Source organism: Canis lupus, chromosome 11 (assembly GCF_003254725.2).
Source record: "Canis lupus dingo isolate Sandy chromosome 11, ASM325472v2, whole genome shotgun sequence".
Lineage (NCBI taxonomy): Eukaryota > Metazoa > Chordata > Mammalia > Carnivora > Canidae > Canis > Canis lupus.
In genome coordinates this window covers 31,582,793-31,599,858 of record NC_064253.1, presented here as the reverse complement: position 1 = coordinate 31,599,858, position 17,066 = coordinate 31,582,793, and the positions used below count along the sequence as shown (strand labels likewise).

At 33.2% G+C, this 17,066-nt stretch overlaps 1 pseudogene; it reads left to right on the top strand.

Annotated features, from left to right (window-relative positions):
• The first annotated feature begins 9,500 nt into the window (after positions 1–9,500).
• On the top strand, positions 9,501–15,539 carry LOC112650366 (proteasome subunit alpha type-7-like; annotated as a pseudogene).
• Positions 15,540–17,066: the final 1,527 nt, after the last annotated feature.

Here is a 17,066-nt window from a genome sequence, read left to right as displayed (position 1 = left end):
TTTCATTGATATCCTTGTGATTGAAATATTATCATCCACCTCCAGGGCACTCAAGAGCAGTCACAGTTCTCATTCATCTTGAAACTCCAATAATTGAAGTCCTTTACCTGCTCATATCTTTCTGTTAGATGTAAGATTTGTCTGTTGCAAAAATTTCCATTTTGTTTCAAGATTACAGATAGGTGCTGAAGTGTATACTACATTGAGGAACAAGCTCTCCTCCCAAGATTCAAAAAATTCCTTTTCTCAACAACTGATGAGCATGCCCTTCAGAGTACAAAAGGCGAAACCGCAGATCATAATGAATAAATAATTGGTCTAGCCTGCCCTCGACAGAAAAGATGATACAAAATCATAATTGAGGTTTTCAAAATGACTTCAATAGATTTTTTTAAACACAGGACTGGGGATCCCTGGGTGGCGCAGCAGTTTAGCGCCTGCCTTTGGCCCAGGGCGTGATCCTGGAGACCCGGGATCGAATCCCACGTCGGCTCCCGGTGCATGGAGCCTGCTTCTCCCTCTGCCTATGTCTCTGCCTCTCTCTCGCTCTCTCTGTGTGACTATCATAAATAAATAAAAATTAAAAAAAAAAAAAACACAGGACTGTAAATTTCTAAAAAAAAAAAAAAAAAAAAGGAACGAGAAATCCTTAGAGACACTTAATGCATTTATCAAATTTTTCTCTATATACATTTTCCAGAGAATCCCAAACTATATTGTTATTTTCTGACTGAATTTCTTATCGCTCTAAACAATTTTTCTACCACTTTTCCCTTTTGTACCTGTCCTCACACAGAACTGAAAGAATACCAGACTGGGAATCTCATGTACTTTGGGGAAATATCTCACATATTATACATTCTTTTAAAACTTTCTAGGGTCAATTCATTTTGATTTAGTAGTATTAGGTACTGTGGAACATACTAGCAATAGGAGTGGCTGCTCCTAATGTGATAATAATTTGTGTATGGATTTTTTTGACCCTTCTCAGGAAAGTGTTGAAAATTGATTAGTATCCTTTCTCAGGTTTAAAATGTTTTGAACAAGAGTTCAATCTTCTGGTAAAGATAAGTGAACATTTCCTTGGAGGTAAGGAAGTAAGAAAAAAACTAAATATTTTCTTTATGCCATCATGTTAGAACTTCTAGAAAAGTTTATGTGTGAACTTATAATTGATATTCTATAGATAGACTACCTCTTAAGGGATTCTTTAGTGAAATAACAAGTTTTATGATAATTGTCTGCAACATTGTGTTTCCTTAAAGATAAAAAAATTGTAATAAACATTCTAGTAACTGAAAAATAGTGATCAGCAATGTCACAGAAATTTGGAACACTGACGTTTTTATGGAGTGACTACTCCCCATTCAAGAACATTTACTACTGGGACACCTAGGTGGCTCAACGGTTGAATGTCTCTGCCTTTGGCCCAGACATGATCCTGGAGTCCTGAGATTGAGAACCACATCAGGCTCCCTGCATGAAGCCTGCTTCTCCCTCTGCTTGTGTCTCTGCCTCTCTGTCTCTCATGAACAAATAAATAAAATCTTAAAAAAAAAAAAAAAAGACCATTCACTAGTAAGTTCATCTCTATTCCGCTGAGGGCTGAGGGAGGTAGAAATGCTATTGGATGCAGAGAATGGAGGTTCATAGTGAAACTTTCATTTGTACTGACAGGGTGTTTGTGAAAAATGACTGCTAATAATATATCATGTAGTGCAATGATGCAAAATTAATTGCTTCATTTAACAGACTTTGAGAATCCTTCTGATCAGATTTCACTGGTTTATTTATTTATTTATTTATTTATTTATTTATTTATTTATTTTTAAAGATTTTATTGATTTATTCATGAGAAACACACACAGAGAGAGACAGGCAGAGGGAGAAGCAGGCTCCATGCAGGGAGCCTGATGTGGGACTCGATCCCGGGTCTCCAGGATCGCGCCCTGGGAGGAAAGCAGGCGCTAAACCGCTGAGCCACTGGGGCTGCCGTTCACTGGTTTTTTAAAACAAGGGAGAGATTCATTCAAAAGATCAGAGCAATTTAAGAGATAAAAAAAAAAAAAGTGCCTCTCTCTCTTCCAACATACTCCACACACGAGCTTTCTTATATTAGCAGTTCAGACAACTGTGCTTCCAGTATAAGGAAATTGTTGGGATTCAGAGTGTGACATCTAGGAAGTACACAGAGTTTTATACATTTATCAAATGAAAATTTTAATCAAAGTGTTAATATCTATCTTTACAAAATTATGAGGATATCCATATACTTCGGTAATATTTACTCAGCATATCCTACAGAAACTTCTATTAGCATGTATTTAAACAATACACTTATGTCTACTAATTAAATAAACAAAACTTTAGCCGTCCTATAGTCTATACCCATTGCATACATTATCCATGTTTCCCTGACCCCAGCCCCCCCCCCTCCCCCCCGGAAAAGGTAAGAGTGCAGATCATTATTTAGTAATAGCTTTTATTATATTATGCTTATTAATAGTTCACCATCTATAGTCATATAACATAGTTTCAAATTCCATCTCCAGCTGGTATGATTGTGTGGCCTTGGACAAACAATATAATTTTTACCTCAACTTTCATATCTTTAAAATGGGAGTAACACATATTTATCTAATAGTTGTTTAAGGAATTAAGTAAGAAAAATCATTATGTGCCTTATCAACAGGCACATCAGAATCACTCATTGAATACTATTATCATTAGCATCATCTTCCTCTTATCTGGCACTGGATCTTCATTAGTAAAATCATGTGATGCCTCCCCCAACTCCTCATATTCTTATTTTCTTGAGGTAGATTACATATTCCCTTGAACTGACACAACAGAGATCTTATGAATGTTTTCCTTCCTTCCTTCCTTCCTTCCTTCCTTCCTTCCTTCCTTCCTTCCTTCTTTCCTTTCTTTTCTCATTCCTTCTTTCTTTTCTCTCTCTCTTTCCTACCTCTGGAAATGATCTGCAAGCCACCAAGTCCCTTCTTACCTAATTATTTCTGCTGGATATTTTATTTGCTGATTGGTTTGGTTTTTTGTTTGGTTGGTTGGTTTGTTGTTTTTATTTTTGTGGTCCAAGTCATTGAAAGATTCAGAGAGCAGAATTACTTCTCGCCAGTGTCAATGCTACTATAGCTGCTCTAAGTGTGTGGCTGTCTCATTCTAAAGCAGTGGAGTCATCCATATTCCATCTTGCTTTGAGGTCCTAGTTTGTCCCTATTATCTTACTCCAGGAAATGTAAAGCATTTCCTATCTACCCATGGAAAGAAATGATTTGTTTCCACTCTGCCCCTAACCTTTCCAATACTAGAACCTCCAGTTCAGAATGAGATAACGTTTCCTGAACTGGATTTATATCTACTATTTACATCTCGTGATATCCAATACCCATATTAATATATTGTGTAATACAATTTAAAACACTGAGCTTAGATCTATTTTAGCAGCCACTCTGATATACTCAAAAAGTTTTAGAATTACCACTTATATATTTTCTTTTATTTTGGCCAATCCATGACTTTCTCATTAATTTAGACTTTAATGATAAATTAATTGTTTCTCTCCTCTTTAAAATCAGTTATTTTTATTCTTTTTTTTCACTGAATTTCAAAGGATTATGACTTTCCAAAATATATGAAAATAGTTCTTCTGTGATCAATTAATATCTTTTTTCCTTCATCCAACTCATCTCTCAGTATCACTTTAAAATAGGAAAGATATGTCTTAGATAAAAAGATGTGAATCAATGTGACATATTTTCCTAGTCCATATGACTTTCTATTATCAGTATGAATGTTTGACTCATAATTGTTTGACTCATAATTTTTGATAAACATTTAAAACTTCTGAAACTCACTATAGATTTTATATATTTATATATATGGTTTATATGGTTTCTTCGATTGCCTTTTTCTCCTATGATCATTTGTATTGTTTCTTAAATTCTACATATGACATTTGTTTTTCTCTGACTGACTTATTTAGCTCAACATCATACTTTCTAGTTCTATCCATGTCATTGCAAATGTCATTCTATTTTATGACAATAATATTCCATATATAATATTCCATATATTTCATATATATACCATATAATATTCCATATATATTATAAATAAGATATATATTTCATATATAAATACCATTTCTTTACCTATTCATCAGTTGATGGACATTTGCACTCTTTCCATAATTTGCCTATTGTTGATAATGCTGCTATAAACATCCAAGTGCATGTATCACTTTGAATTAGTGTTGTATTCTTTGGGTAAACACCTAGTAGTGCAATTGTATATCATAAGGTAGTTTTACTTTTAACTTTTTGAGGAACCTCCATACTGTTTTCCATGGTGGCTGCACCAGTTTGTACTCTCATCAACAATGTAAGAGGGTTCCCCTTTCTCCATATCCTCACCAATTCCTGTTATTTCTTGTGTTAATTTTATCCATTATGATTGGTGTGAAGTGATACCCCATTGTAGTTTTGATTTGTGTCCCCCTAATGATCAGTGATATTGAGCACCTTTTCATGTATCCATTGGACATTTGTATGTCTGTATGTCTTCTTTGGAAAGAATGTTTATTCATGACTTCTGCTCAGTTTTTAATTGAATTATGTATTTGTTTTTTGTGGAGTTGATATATATATATATATATATATATGCTATATATATATATATATATGCTAACACACTTGTGTTCTCTAGGGAATTATTTTTGGTGTTGTTTTTGATTTACTCCTACTCTCTATAAGCTATTCCACAAAAAAATTACTAAGTTCATGAATGGCTATGCCAGAACATTCATGTAAAATCTGCTGATGTACATATGCAGAGGTGTCCTTAGGGTATACATTCAGAGTGGAACTACTGGATCCTGGGCATGTGTATCTTTAACTTTAGAAGTTATTAAACTGCCTTCTGCAGGGCTTACACCTAACAACAGTGGAGTACATGATTCATGCTAATATTTGATACTGCCAAAGTTTTCACTTTTTAAATATTCTCTCATTAGGCCCAAAGTGCCTCATTTCAGTTTTGATTACATTTATGAGATAGCTATTAAGGTTGAACATCTTTTCCTGTTTTTATTGGTAACTACTATTTCTTCTGAGGAGGAGGTTGGTTTAGGCTATTTTACTTTGGTCATTTTATTCCATAGTTATTTTGAAATCCTAAATAATTGGATGGAAATTATTTATAGGTTATATATGACAGAATTATATTCTCAATAGTATGTATTTTGACTTTCTTCAAGGTGACTGATGATGAACAAACTTTTTTAAAGGTATTTTGGTTTATCTATTTCTTAATTTTTGATTTAACAGTGGTTTGCACTCTTGTATCTTATTAAAAATTCCTTCCATGCTGCTGGTTCATAAAAATTCTTCTTTCTAACTTCCAAAAACATTAGAGTTTTGTTTTTCACATTAGTCCAGAATAAAAAATCTCTGACCATGTTTGCTTTCATGTTCCTCTCAGCTGGACTACATTTTAGATAGGCTTCTTCCTAGTGGATAGCCTTTTACTTGCCTTTTTAAAAAGCATTTACCTTAGAATCTTGTCATAGTAAGTTTTTTTTCTGCCCCCTTTGAGATATAAAACTGTTTAAAGACCACCTACCAAATTTAGCACATGGAAGTATTTTTCTCAAGGAGCTGGGAAATATCTATTTCAAATATAATCCTCAAGGATAAACTCCAGGTTTCTGTGACAGGATAGGAACCTAACTGCTGCTGGTGAGTTACTTCACATTTTAACACTACCTCCTATCATGAAGGTATTGAGGAAGTTTACTTTTCCTTTGTACTTAGCAAATACAAGTGGTCTTATTTCTTCCCCTCATCCCAATTGTTAAAAACCAACAATGTTTCTTTTGGTTCATCAAAGTTAAATTCATACCTCATTTTGATCTCTCTCTCCTATTGCAAGAGCCATGAATAGCTTCATCTGGTGGGATTTTTGTTTTGACATTAGCTCTCACCCTTAAAATAATAAAAAGCCATTTTAAAAAATTAATCTATTTTCCAAGGAGTTCTTTCAAAAATATTTTGTCTACCCTTTGCTGTTTTGATTTAGTTTTACTATTCTGAATGAAGTAGAATTATTATTACTTTATTTATCCAATCTGAATTAATTCATTGGGTTTCTGAAATGTAAGAATTGTTGGTTTCCTTAGTTTTGGAAAATTCTCAGCCATTATATCATTGAATATTTATTTTCCATTCTCTTCCTCACTCCATGACTATGATTTTTAGACATTCTAAATCTTTGTTGTCTCTTTTCATCTTCTTGTTTCGCAGTTTTTTAATTCTCTTTTAGTCATATCAAAACTCTCATCAAATCCATTAATTTTTCATTATTTAAGAAAATTATACTTCTCTTTTATTATTTGTAAATATCTTTATTAATGGTTTATATTCTCTCTCCTCACTTGTATTTTAAGCCCTACTTTTATTTCTTTAATATTTGACTAATACTTGCTATTTTATGTCTTATAATTTGAAAATCTGAGACCTTGTTGATCTGATGCTGCTTTCTGACATTAAATAGTATTTTTTTTTATTTTCCTGTTGTGATTTTTAGAAGGTAATTTCATATTTGTTGTAGGAGTTGGTGAGATTTATTAAGCTTTGGGCAAAAGTGAGATTTCCTGAAAATATTAAATGTAGCTTTGTGGCTGCTATTTACAAGTATTACTACTCCTAATTCTAATTTGAAATGGGATTTTGGCTTTAGATATTTTTGAAATGTTCATAATACCAAGGTACTATGAATTGATACTACTAATATGTACATTTATATGGTAAGTATATATTTTTAGAAGACTATCTATGGATTTTATTTGCCTCTTAACCATAGCTCTAGAAGTGCAACTATCATTATTCTTTCCTCATAGTAAAGAGTAACTATTTATTTAATTTAAAATATTCTCAACTGAATGCGTAGTCCTTTGGGGACTCAATTTCATGCACATGTTTTCAGCTGGACTTTCTAAGTACCTTACGTGGGATCAAGGCCTAATATTCCTGTCTTCCTTGGTCTTTAATGCATGAAAAGTTGAAGTCATTTTCACTAAGTTTAGGCAAATATATTACAAATGAAAAAGTGGTTTCAGTACTCTGATTAAATGTCTAGATTCTTGCTTTTTTAAAAAAAAAATGTGGCAGGGTTTCTATCTTGCCAGAACATACACATTTGAAGCTCTATTTTTGTTGTTTTCTTTTATTTATTTTGTTACATTCATCATTCTTAGTTGTTTTCACTGACAGTGAAAATAGTTATTGTTTTCACTGATAGCTAACTAGTTTGTTAGAAACTGACAGTAACATGATTATCTTTTAAAAACAACTGATATGAGTGAGAAAATAAAGCTGAAATATAACTTGTATCAATTATACTACTTGCACATTTTTAAAAACATAGAAAGCTATAATATATATTGCTTATAGATACATGCATGTATGCAAAAATATTTCTTAAATGCATAATTGGTAAAATGAGAAGCTAAATAGCAAGCTCAAGCTACTTCAGAGGAAGGTATTTGGGAGTGACATAGGATATTGACAAAGAGAATGAGTGCATTTATCCATTGATTTTTAAAACATAATTGTTTTATAGATTATAAAATACCTTGTACTTTTTGTATCATTAGCCCATTAAAATGTTTTAAGCATCAGGAGAAATAAGAAGTATATTTACATAGTATCCACAGTAAAGTGCAAAACAGGACCAGAGCATTGAATTATATAATTATAAATTGATGAACTAAATTTTATCACTTTGCATTAATGAATTATGTACTACCTTAAAATAGCCTTTCAACAAGGTCCCTTCCGCGGATGTTTAGTGTTGTGAATACTAATATGATGTTTATTTTTCTTTGCTCAATACAATGAACAATAAATTTGTTACATGTTTAAAAACATATAATTTGGGGCACCTGGGTGGCTCAGTTGTTAAGCATCTGCTTTCAGCTCAAGTCATGGTCCCAGGGTCCTGGGATCAAGCCCTCCATCTATTTGCATCGAGCTCCCTGCTACTTCCTCTCCCTCTGCCCCTCTCCCCACTTGCGCACATGCACATACACACGCTCTCTTGCTCTCTATCTCTCAAATGAATAAGTAAAATCTTTTTTAAAAAGACATATAATCTAAATTTCTCAGTAAATTAGGAGAAAATATTTTAACTTTTTAAAACAAATTCTATTTTTTCTTCCATTTCTGTGATTATTAGCTCAGATTTGACCTTATAATTTTAAAAACATTATAAAATCTTACACTCTTGAACTTGCCATTTGCTTAGCCATGACTTTCCTTATATGTCAAACACCTGCCAAAAGTGCAAAGTATAGAGATGAGATTTTAATAACTCCTCAATTTGCATTCCCTTTTTTAAAACTTTGTTTTATTTTCAAAATATGTTATTTCTACCATTTTTTATTTTTCCCATTAGAAAAAGTCTGAGTCCAAAGGCTCAAGGTCCCTTCAATAAGCTAAGTTTTATTCTCATGCCAGAGGTAATGTTGATATTTGCTTATGTATTGAAAAAATTATGCATTATTTTAACACTATAAAAATTATTAAGGTGACACTTAGGCCTATGTAGCAATTACTTCCAAAAATGTAAGTTTCATTTAATGATAAGGATTATAATTATAAAGAATATATAGAGAAATATAAGGTACAGTAAAGTTCATGAGTGGCTTTAGTTGAAAAAAATATTCCAGAGCACTCTCTGTGGTGCCATTTACAAAGACATTTGTCATACCTTCTGAGTATTGTTAAAAAGTTTCCTTAAGTATAAAATTCAATGCAGTAAGTAATGGATGTGCAGTAATTCAAAATAATCTTCCTCCTGAAAAGAATGAGAAATGCTGCTAAAATGTGTATATATGAGTATAAATATATAAATATATATATTTAAATTTGTGTGTATATATGCATATACAATTTCACACATGCACATACATAAGTTGTTATATGTATATATCAAGATCCAGAAGAAGACAAAAATCAGGAGCTGAAGCCACCGTTTAAAGTTGCTTTTGCTAAAAAAAATAAAAAATAAAAATAAATAAAAAATAAAAAAAAAAAATAAAGTTGCTTTTGCTAAACTGGTATAGCCACTGTGAAAAACAGTATAAAGATTTCTCAAACAATTAAAAATAGAAATGCTTTATATTCTAATAATTCTACTATTAAGTATTTAAAGAAAACAAAAACACTAATTCAAAAAGTTATGCACTCCTATGTTTATTGAAGCATTATTTACAGTAGCCAAGATATGAAAGCAACCTAAGTGTTTATCAATAGACAGATGAATAAGGAAGTTGTGGTATATTTATATATAATAGAGCACTATGAAGTCATAAAAAAGGTAAGATTGTGTTTGAAGGGTATTATGCTAAGTGAAATAAGTCAGACTAAGAAAGAAAAATACCATATGATTTCACTCATGTATGGAATCCAAAAAAGGGAAGAATGAACAAGCATAAAGCAGATCAGACCTATGGAGAACAAACTGATGGTTGCCAGAAACTAGGGGTTGTAAAAGGTTGGGCAAAATGGGTGAAGAGGAATGGGAGATATAGGTTTCTAGTAATGGAATAAATAAGTCAGGAAAATAAAAGCGCCACATAAGGAATATAGGAAATGATACTGTAAGAGCAATGTACAGGGAGAGATGGTAACTACACCTGTGAATACAGCATAAAGTATAAACTTGTTAAGTCACTATGTTGCACATCTGAATCTAATGTAATATTGTGTGTTAACTACTAAAAACAAACAAATAAACATAAAACCAAAAACCAAGCCAAAGCAAAACATAGCAAAGATAAATATTTCATAGAAAAAGAAGCAGGAAATACAAAAATAATAATAATTAATAATAATAATAATAATAAAGTTACTTTTGCTCTAGGATAAGAGGCTGAGAATCAATTTTGAGAAATTTGAAGTGAAAAGCAAAAGTTGAAATCCTAGATTTCTGAAAGATTGGAAATCTGCTAAACAATCCTCTATTTATACTTAATTACATAAACTGCACAGCTGTAGGTCTTGCAGACACAGAATCCTAACTTCAAGATGTTTAGGAAATTTCAATTTATAAAATTGGCCTAATGTGATTTTATATTGTTCATTCTATTATATGGTTGTGGAAGCAAAAGAAAATTCTCTCTGAGGAAATGTAATATTCTTCTAGTTATTAATTCTTCAAATTATGTCACAAAAATTTCCAAAATACATTGCCTTACTACACATTTAAAATAATTGAGGCATAAGATAAGGCAAATCATTGTGTCTGAGAACCAACAGAAATTACTGACAACTGATATAATCTCACTAAAATTCTTTATAGAAAAAAGATATTCTTTCTACTAGATAGAAAAGCTGAAATTAAAAATGTCACCAAGGAACTTAAAAATATAAGCACACATTGCAGATTTGCAATGTAACCAACACTTCTTGCAAAAGAACCACCTAGAAATTCTAGAAATGAAATACACACTAATCTAGATTAAGACATCAATAAGAAGGATTAATAGCAGTACTAGATTTTTTTTTCCAGATTTAAAATTTTGGAGGAGGGGGCATGGTAAATGTAGTCAGAAAATATAATGTGTATTTAATTGGAGCCAGCAGAAATGGAAGGAAATGTGGAAGAAAAAATATATATATATATATATATATTTTAATCCATGAGAATTTCCTCTAATTGATAAAAGAAAGAATCTGTAAATTTTAAGAAGCCAAGATTAGTACCAAGGAGGTAGATAAAATCTATATACAAACACAGTATTTTAACCTAAAGAAAATCAAACACAAAAAGAAATTTTAAAACAGTTTATCAGAAAGGGAGACAGAACATAAAGACTCCTAACTCTGGGAAACGAACTAGGGGTGGTGGAAGGGGAGGAGGGCGGGGAGTGGGGGTGAATGGGTGATGGGCACTGCGGGGGGCACTTGACAGGATGAGCACTGGGTGTTATTCTGTATGTTAGCAAATTGAACACCAATAAAAAATAAATTTATTATAAAATTTCTTTTTTTTTTTTTTTTAATTTTTATTTATTTATGATAGTTACAGAGAGAGAGAGAGGCAGAGACACAGGCAGAGGGAGAAGCAGGCTCCATGCACCGGGAGCCCGATGTGGGATTCGATCCCGGGTCTCCAGAATCGCGCCCTGGGCCAAAGGCAGGCGCCAAACCGCTGCGCCACCCAGGGATCCCAATAAATTTATTATAAAAAAAAGAAAACAGTTTACATTTAAGCTAGTAACAGTTAACAACCACTAGGTTCCTAGATGACTTCTAATACCAGAATAGAAGTAATATAGCAGGATAATAATATTTTAATACATAGATTGAAAATAATTGCCAACCACATATTTTAAATACAGAAAAAATATTAAAGAATGGATGTGAAAAATCACATTTCTAGATAGACAAATTCTGGTAAGACCCACCATCAGCAAGCCTGTCATAAAGTGAATACTTAGAGTTTTCTTCAGGATGAAGAAAAATGATCTCAGTTGTCATTTTGGAAATGCAGAAAGGAATGGAGAGCAACAGAAATGAAAAGGTATACATCCACCAAGATATCTAAACTCTGGGCCATAAAACACACTTCAACACATTTAAAGTAACCGAAATCACACAGTATTTGCTCTCAGACCACAATGGGATTTAACTAGAAATCAATAACAGAAAAGTGGAAAGTCCCAAAATATGTGGAGATTAAACAATATGCCACTAAGTAACACATTCACCAAAGAAGCAATCGAAAGAAAAACTTTAAAGTATTTTCAGCAAAATGAAAATTGAAAGCACAACTTAACAATATTTGTGGATGCAGTGAAAGCAGTAGTTAGAAGTTTGCAGTGTTGAAAATACTTATTAGAAAAAAGAAAAGAAAAAAAATCACTAGTCTAAATCCCCACCTTAGGAAACCAGAAAAAGAAAAGCAAATTAAATCCAAAGTAAGCAGAAGAAAATAAATAACAATAACAGAAATCTATGAAATTAAAATAATAAATCAATACAGAAAAATTGATGAAACTAAAACCCACTTATCATTTTTTTAATATTTTATTTATTTATTCATAATAGACACAGAGAGAGAGAGGGAGAGACACAGGCAGAGGAAAAAGCAGATTCCCTGCAAGGAGCCCAATGCGGGACTCAATCCTGGAACCCGGGATCACGACCTGAGCCAAAGGCAGACACTCAACTGCTATGCCACCCAGGAGTCCCTAAAATCCCTTTCTTTGAAAAGATCAATAAAATTGACAAGCCTCTAATCAGATTAACAAAGGAAAAAAGGATACAAATCATCAATCAGTCAAGCTTAAAAAAATAAAAAATAAAATAAATGAAAGAGGGGGCATTATTACAAATCCCATGGATATTAAAAAAGATAATAAAGGGGGCTGCCCAGGTGGCTCAGCAGTTTAGTGCCGGCTTCAGCCCAGAGCATGATTTTGGAGACCCAGGATCGAGTCCTGTATGGGGCTTCCTGCATGGAGCCTGCTTCTCCCTCTGCCTGTGTCTCTGCCTCTCTCTCTCTCTCTCTCTCTGTCTCTCATGAATAAATAAATAAAATCTTTTTTAAAAAGATAATAAAAGAATACTATGGACTCTATACCCATAAATACTCTGTACCTATAAATTTTATAACCTAAAATAAATGGACACATTCCTTGAATGTACAATCTGCCAAAAGTCTTTGACAACTACAATAGGCCTATATTTTAAAGATATTAACTCAATAATTAAAACCTTCCAAAACAGAAAGTACCAGGTCCAGATGAGTTCACTGGTAAATTTTATCAAGGATTTAGGGTGGAAATTATACTAATTTTCTACTATTTCTTTCAGAGGACAAGGAGAGGGAATACTTTCTAACTCATTCTATGAATCCAGCATTAACCTAATACCAAAACAAAAGATATTTTAAAAAAAGAAAACAACAGTTCAATATTACTCCTGAATAGAGATGGAAAAATCCTAAAGAAAATATCAGGGAAAAAAGAAAAAGAAAATATCAGGGAGTTTAATTATACAACATGACCCAGTGGGATTTATAACAGGTATGTAAGGCTTACTCAACATTTGAAAATCCATTAGTGGATTCATCACACCAACAGGCTAAAAAAGAAAACTTACATAATCATGTCAATAGATGCAGAAAGGGCATTTGACAAAATCCAAAACCTATTCATAATAAAAACTCTCAGTAAAGTAGGAATAGTAGCAAACTTCCTCAAATTGATAAAGAATATCTACAAAGCATATAGCTAACATCATAATTAATGATGAGAAACTTGAAGAGTTCTCACTAAGATCAAGAGCAAAGCAAGGATACCTCCCCTCACCACTGTTTTTCAACATCTTATTAGGTGTCCTTGCTAAGAAAAAGTTATTAGCACTCCCCCAAATTCAAATACTTAGGTATAAATATAACAAAATAAATACAAACTCTTCATGATGAAAACTACAAAATTCTCACAAATGCAATTAAAAAACTAAATAAATGGAGAGATATTCCATGTTCATTAATATGAAGACTCAATATTGTCAAGATACCAATTCTTCCTGACTGATCTATAGATTCAGTGTAGTTCCCATTAAAATCCCAGCAAGTTATTTTGTGGATATTGGCCAATTCTGAGGCAAAAGACCCCAAATATCCAACACTATATTGAAGAAGAACAAAGTTGGAGGAAAAACCCTACCCAATTTCAAGACTTGTCCTGAGTGCTACAGTAATCATGATAGTGTGCTATTGCAAAGTAATACACAAATAGATTTATGAAACAGATCAGAGAAATTAGAAATAGACTCCAAAAAGTGATGAACTTATGTAGCACAGAGGTTTTATGGGTTGGTGGAAATAACATGTATGATACCATGATAGAGGATACATATCATTATACTTAGCCCAAACCCATAGAATGTATAACACCAAGAATGAAGCATAACATCATAACAAAGTATGGACTTTGGGTGTTTATGATATGTCAATGTAAGTTCATCAATCTTAAAAAAAATGTACCAATCTAGTGGAATGTTGATAATAGGGAAGGCATTGAACTACTCTAAAAAAAGTCTAAATCTAAAAATAGTTAGTGTGCAAATTTAAATGAACATTGGCTACATAGTTGTAACAGTATCACATTATAAGGGATTAAAAAAGATTGGAATAAAAAATAGGAAAATAGCACTTAAATTCAGAAGATGAATAAAACCAATAATGTTTATCCTCCATTCTGTTTCCCCAGATTGTTAGCTTGCACTCTCAATTTCTGTTAGCTTGCACTCTCAATTCCCTGAAATTCTTGGCCAAAAATGCTTGGTCACTGGAATATAAAAACCTATTCTTTTCCATGGGTCAGTGTAACACTGAGGCACTGTTTTCCTTGCCATTCCCTACACATTGTTGCTGTTTCTCCTAGAAGCCCTTCTTTAATACATTACCAACAGATAATACCTAATCTTAAGATCTGCTCTGCCAAAGATGGAAAAATCCTAAAGAAAATACCTAATACCTATCTGCCAAAGATAGTTTTCAATTTGGATCTAATAGTGTTTATCAATGCATGGAAGGGAGTATAAGATCCAAAAAACATTAACTTTGATCAGTCAAGCTTGCATGGTATAGTCTTTAGCCTATGACCAGTTAAAAGTAAAAGAGTTACAACTTCTAAATTAAGTAGAAAAATCAAAGGATAATAAAAATAATCAAATCAAGAGAATGCAAAAAGGGGGAAGAAAATAATCACAAAATAGGACAAACAAAAACCATACTGTAAGATGATAAATTTAAAAATCAATATATAACTGGTTACACTATTATTCCTACAAATATGTTTAGCAAAAACAAACAAAAAGCAGATATAGCAGGCATTGGATAACATCAGCATGGCATTTGCAGGGCTCACTTCCAATGCAAGACTAGTCATCAACAGGGCCTGGGAGGAGTGCCAGAGCTACGGAGTAACCATGGAGGACTGGGTCCCCATGGAATGGCTATGTCACCAATCTGAAGCAGTGTTAAATGCAGAGAAATGGACACAGGATGTTTGTCATCTCTTCCCTTTTTGTGGAGTTTGATTTTGATAGCACCACCAGAATCCATCAGACTGATGCTTGGTGGATATACCATGCCTAGAAGGCCAATGCCATAGGCTGGGATACCAAGGCAGGACTTGAATTTCCAGAGAATAATTATACCAACAAAGCCAGAGACACAGAGAACCCAAGAAAGATGACAAGCTACTTATCAAGGCCCTCCCAGAAGTGGTTCAGTCTGGTAGCAAAAACATGGAACTGGCTGTCATGAGGCAAGATCAATCCCTCAAGATCTTAAATCCTGAAGAAATTGAGAAATATACTGCTGAAATTGAAAAAGAGAAAGAAGAAAGTGGAAAGAAACAAAAAAGAAAGCATAATGATGATGAAATCTTGGTTGTTGTGCTTTTTAAATTCAGCATGGGTGATTCTCCAAATGACATGTAAGCATTTCCATTCCTTTATCTACTGTCCAAGTGTCCTGCAATTAACTCCTGGATTTGTTAAAACAACTATCGCCACAACAGGTACATTGAAAACATGCTATATGATTATTCCATTCATATTCAATTAAAAAAAACAGTTGCACCTAAATCATAGTGTTTAAGGGTTTGTACTTATATAGTAAAACTATAACAAGGAAAGTAAACAATCACTTTTTGAACTGAGGAAGAAATATCAGCACAGTGATTACTTTGAGCAAAGAAGGATTTTTTTGTTGGTGTTGTTGTTATCTGTAATTTTTAAGTGGAATTGTCTGTAATGGTTAATTTTTTAAAGGATTTTATTTATTTGAGAGAGAGAGAGAGAGCGAGAGAGAGCGCACCAGTGAGAGGAGGGGTAGAGGGAAAAGCAGACTCCCTCCTGAGCGGGGAGTCTGACTCCATCCCAGGATCCTAAGATCAAGATTGGTAGCATCTTAACCAATTGAGCCCCTCAGGCACCCTTGTGATGGTTAATTTTATGTGTTGACTTGACTGGGAGCTAACTGGGATGCTCACTTGTTTGGTCAAAGACTACTCTATATGTTACTGTGATGGTATTTTGTATATGTGATTAACACAATCAGGGGACTTTTTTAAGTAAAGCAAATAACTTCCATTAATGTGAGTGGATATCAACCAATCAATTGAAGGCCTTAAAAACAAAAACAGGCTTCTTAGAGAAGATTTCTGCCTCAACACTGTAACATAGAAATCCTACCTGAGTTTTCAGACTTTTGGCCTGTCCTGTGCATTTTGGACTGAAGACTGTACTATCACCTCTAACCAGAATTTTCAATCTATTGAACAGCCCCACGATATTGAAATTTAACAGCTCCCACAATTGCAAGAGCCAATTTCTAAAATAAATCTCAATTTCAACCTCCCTCCCTGTCTCTCTCTCTTTCTGGAGTATATATATATGCATATAAATGCATGGAGGGAATACACACACATACACACATATACACAGAGAGAAAAAGTGAAGAAAAGAGTGAGAATATCCTATGTTGATATATATATCCTGTTGGTTTGATTTCCCTGGAGAATGCTGACTGATAGGGCTCCTGAGTTGCTGGCTGTATTTTAATTTTTACTTGTGTGATTGTTTACATGGATACTCATCTTTTCATTGTTGTTGTTTTTGAGAGAAAGATGTGCATGTATGACTGTCAGGGAGAGGGAGAAGGAGAGAGAGAAGGAATCTTAAGCAGGCTCCACACCCAGTGCAGAGCCCATTAGGGGGGCTCCATCTCACAACCTGGTGATCATGACCTGAAAGGAAATCAAGAGTCTGGGGCGTAACCCACAGAGCCACCCAGGAGCCCGTATGGGTGTTCATTTTCTAAAAATTCTACGTGTTACATTTATGTTTATGCTATTTCCTTATGTTTTTATATTTCTCAATAGAAAATGAAGCAAAAATAAGTAACAAGGAGAAAGGGTGAGGGAACCCTTACTAGGGACTGTTATATTTAAACTTCTAGGACAT